General features: G+C 40.9%; 1 pseudogene; it reads right to left on the bottom strand.

Annotated features, from left to right (window-relative positions):
• Positions 1–200: 200 nt before the first annotated feature.
• LOC106991021 (large ribosomal subunit protein eL33-like) lies at positions 201–531 on the bottom strand (annotated as a pseudogene).
• Positions 532–5,066: the final 4,535 nt, after the last annotated feature.

Here is a 5,066-nt window from a genome sequence, read left to right as displayed (position 1 = left end):
AGGGGCCAACAGAGGATGAGATGGCTAGATGGCATCACTGACTCAATGGACATGAGTGTGAGTGAACTCCGGGAGTTGGTGATGGACAGGGAGGCCTGGCGTGCTGCGATGCATGGGGTTGCAAAGAGTCGGACATGACTGAGTGACTGAACTGAGCTTGTTTTTTTTAAATCCACACTTTTATTCACTTTTCAATAAATTTAAATCTTTGAAGGAAAAAGCATCACATGAATTCTGTGTCCAATGGCCTTAGCACAAAAGTTGCTTCCAAATTTGGCATGAACTCTGCCACTGTTCCTGAGTGTGAGTTATCTTTTCCCAGATAACTCTGATTTTGTTGGATTTTCTGCCAGGAGTTACTGTGTTGTTCTTTGCTTTGTACATATAAGCACATCTCTTGCCTAGATAGAATTCCATTTCATCTTGGGCATACACACCTTCAGTTTTCAGGAGAGCTGTGTGCTCCCTCTGGTTCCATAGACCCTGATTAAAACGAGCAACAATAACCTTGGACCACAGCCTTCCAGACATATTTTTTGTTTTAGAAGTCTTGTTCCCAGCAGACTGAAGGTCAGGGGACCAGCACCATCAGTCCCATATCCCCTCGATCCTGTCCTCTCTGTTGCTGGAATCCACAGAAACCATTAGCTGGTAGAGCCTTGGAGCCACATCGGTGTCTCAGTAGGAGCAAATAGTTGAGCCTCAAGAGGTTTTTTTTATTAATCACTCAACCTCCTTACTAGTAATTACCCTGTTCATATTTTCTATTGCATCATGGCTCAGTCCTGACAGATTGTTGTTTTTAGAAATTTATTCATTTCTTCTAGGTTGTTCAATTTGTTGGAGTGTAATTGTTACTAGTAGTCTCTCATGATTCTTTGTATTTCGTATATTTGAATCCCCATGAGTAAGACAACTACAACTGCAGACCAATATCAGCGTATTTGATCACAAGCAGGGCTATTGTCCGTGATATGTCTCTCTAAATGGTGAACAACAACCTCTGATTAAGTTCAAAACAAGACAAAGCCCAGTCACCCCTGGTTTTATATGGTATTCTTAGAAATGAAAAAAAAGAAGAAATGAAAATCTATGGAAATCTCAAGGTACAGCAAATCTATGCAAAAAATAATCGGTGTGTGAGTCATATTTGTGGCTCAGACGGTAAAGCGTCTGCCTGAAATGCGGGAGACCCGGGTTCGATTCCTGGGTCGGGAAGATCCCCTGGAGAAGGAAATGGCAATCCACTCCAGCACTCTTGCCTGGAAAATCCCATAGACGGAGGAGCCTGATAGGCTACCGTTCATGGGGTCGCAAAGAGTCGGACACGACTGAGCGACTTCACTTCACTCACTTTATATTAAATAGTGTTGATATCCTGAATCCAATAACTAAAAATTACTTCATAACTGTCCAGGAGCACATTAAGAGAGTAAAATAAAACACAGAGGAAGTTGCCAGATAAAAAGGCAATATTTGAGACACACTGATACAAAAAATATATTTGTTGCTTATCTGAAATTTGAAATTCAACTGAGTGGCCTTATTTTATCTGGCAACCCTAGACCTATGGCAGTCTTTGTTTTATGGGACGGTTTGGCAAGTCAGCTAGCATTTTTGTCCCCCATATACTATATACTAGCAGGCCACTTCATTTCTCTACATTCATAACACTGTCACCAAATGTGTGAGGGCCCCCCTCACACCTACTAATTTCTCCAACACCAGCTAGGCATACTACAGTTCAGTTTTGACGCTAAGTACTCAGAATTAGTGCAGGCCCCACAGGTTAATATCTCAGTCTTACAAGACTGCCCCCAGTTTCAGCACCAATCACAAGTCCTAGGTTGTCACCTGTACTTCTGATCAAATTGGGATTCCCACAACCCCCTTGTCAGGTTTGATAATTTTCTGTAGTGACTCACAAAACTCAGAGAAACATTAGCTGACATTTAAAAGTTTATTTTTTAGAGTATGATAAGGGATACAGACAAACAGCAAGACGAAGAAGTGCATAAGGTGAACTCTGGAAGGGTCCTGAGCGCTGGAACTTCTGTCCCCAAGGAATTTGGGATGTGTCACCCTCCCAGCTCTTGGAGAAGGGAATGGCTACCCACTCCAGTATTCTTGCCTAGAGAATTCCAAGAACAGAGGATCCTGGAGGGTTACATCCATATGCTACAGTCCATGGAGTAGGACACAACTGAGCAACTAACACACACGCACAGCTTCCCAACACCTCAGTGTTGTTTGCCAACCCAGAAACATTCTGAACGCTATAGTTTAGGAATTTTTATAGCAACTTCTGCTTGTAGACATGATAGATTATTAATTCAATATCCAACCCCTCTTCTCTCCCCAGAGGATAGGAGATGAGGAAATTTCCAAGCCTCTAATCATGACTTGGACCTTCTGGTGACCATCCTGCATTGTGAGTAAGACACTCCTAGCATGCTTATTACTCAGGAAATTGGAAAGGCTTTTGGAGCTTTGTGTCAGCAACCAGGAGCAAAGACCAAATATGTATATCTCTTTTTATGTCACAGAACCCCAATAACTCTTTTAGAAATTCTCACAACTTCCAAAATGCCTTTTATGGGATCTGTCCCTATTGAGAACCACTGTCCTACAGTGAAGATCACCAGAAGAATCCTACATATGCACACAGAACCCTGATTAACTTTTAGTGATTGAATCAAACCTTAACAAACACCTAAAGATTCACAGTGAATACCAGAATCACTGGGAATACCAGACCACCTGACCTGCCTCTTGAGAAATCTGCATGCAGGTCAGGAAGCAACAGCTAGAACTGGACATGGAACAACAGACTGGTTCCAAATAGGAAAAGGAGTACCTCAAGGCTATATATTGTCACCCTGCTTATTTAACTTCTATGCAGAGTACATCATGGGAAACGCTGGACTGGAAGAAACACCAGCTGGAATCAAGATTGCCAGGAGAAATATCAATAACCTCAGATATGCAGATGATCCCACCCTCATGGCAGAAAGTGAAGAAGAACTAAAAAGCCTCTTGATGAAAGTGAAAGTGGAGAGTGAAAAAGTTGGCTTAAAGCTCAACATTCAAAAAACGAAGATCATGGCATCTGGTCCCATCACTTCATGGGAAATAGATAGGGAAACTGTGGAAACAGTGGCATATTTTATTTTTCTGGGCTCCAAAATCACTGCAGATGGTGATTGCAGCCATGAAATTAAAAGACGCTTACTCCTTGGAAGGAAAGTTATGACCAACCTAGATAGCATATTCAAAAGCAGAGACTACTTTGCCGACTAAGGTCCGTCTAGTCAAGGCTATGGTTTTCCTGTGGTCATGTATGGATGTGAGAGTTGGACTGTGAAGAAGGCTGAGAGCCAAAGAATTGATGCTTTTGAAGTGTGATGTTGGAGAAGACTGTTGAGAGTCCCTTGGACTGCAAGGAGATCCAACCAGTCCATTCTGAAGGAGATCAGCCCTGGGATTTCTGTGGAAGGACTGATGCTAAAGCTGAAACTCCAGTACTTTGGCCACCTCATGTGAAGAGTCGACTCATTGGAAAAGACTCTGATGCTGGGAGGGATTGGGGGCAGGAGGAGAAGGGGCCGACAGAGGATGAGATGGCTGGATGACATCACTGACTTGATGGACGTGAGTCTGAGTGAACTCTGGGAGTTGGTGATGGACAGGGAGGCCTGGCAATTCATGGGGTCGCAACAAGTCGGACACAACTGAGTGACTGAACTGAACTGAACTGAAAGATTCACAGACATTTGAAAAAGATCCTCAAGGTGAAAAACAACAATGAGAACAAGTGGAATTCTAGAAATAGAAAACAGAAAATTGAGTAAGGAAGATATTCATCAAGCAAATAATTTACGAAAAATTCTTTGACCAAAAGACTTGAGTTTCAAGATTAAAAGAGCTCATTGAATGCCAGTACAAAGAAACAGTCCACATCATGATAACATTTCAGAACACCAGGGATAAATAGAGGTTTCTAAAGCGAAAGAAAAAGTTACGTCAAAATAACTATAAATAAGAAGGGCCATTCCTCCACTGTAATATAAGGAACTAGAAAATATGGAATAATGTGTTCAAAATTCTAATGGGGGGAAAGAAAACATTTTCAGTCCATTCTGTACCCAGTTAAATTATCTATCAGCTATGAAGATAAAGGAAAATTCAGGCTTGAAAAGTCTCAAAAGACTTTTCTCCCATGTATTTTTTTTTCAAGAAGCTATTTGAAAATGTGATCCGTGAAAAATGAGGTAGTTAATAAACCCCAAAAGAGAAAGTCATGTCATCTAGGTATCAGACTCAGACACAGGCAATTTCCAGGCTTATGAAGGGAAGTTCCAGAGCTGTAGCTACATAACTGGCCCAGAGAATAAGACATTTGCTTGGATCAAGATAATGGAGGCAGAAAAGTTGTCTGAAAGTTATCTGAGAAGTTATCTGATACATTTAACTATATGAACAATTGTGTTAAGAATCCGACTATTAGAACCAAGACATTTAAGCAAAAGAGGGCAGAGGGGTGGAGGAGCAATTGTTAACCCTAATAATATCAAAATGTTTACAGGAAAGGAGGAATAAATAGTTTTTGGCTTTGCAATGAACAGTATTTATATAGTCATAATAATTATAATACTGGAAATGGATTTAACCAAGAATTTGAGTACTGGCAAAAAGAAGGAATTAGCAGGAAAGCAATATCCATTTAACTAATGAGAAAGCCCATAGTTAAGTCATCCACCCAGTTACATATATGCATATCCACAGAAAAATAGAGATAAAGAGTAAAGAAAAGAAAGAACTAAAAAATAAAGTTAACTGGACAAGGGTAGCTGTTTTTCCTTAAGAGACTTTTGGAATAATTTAATATTTAAAGCTATATGTTTCTAGATAAAAGTAAAAACTAATTTCAAGAAATTAATATGGCCATGGTAGAAGTAGTCTGGAGGGCTTCCCTGGTGGTCCAGTGGTTGAGAATCCCCCTGTCGATGCAGGGAATGGGTTCCTTCCCTAGTCTGGGGAGGATTTCCCACATACCGTGGGACACC

This window comes from Ovis aries, chromosome 3, assembly GCF_016772045.2.
Source record: "Ovis aries strain OAR_USU_Benz2616 breed Rambouillet chromosome 3, ARS-UI_Ramb_v3.0, whole genome shotgun sequence".
NCBI lineage: Eukaryota > Metazoa > Chordata > Mammalia > Artiodactyla > Bovidae > Ovis > Ovis aries.
This window is presented reverse-complemented; position numbering and strand designations above follow the sequence as displayed.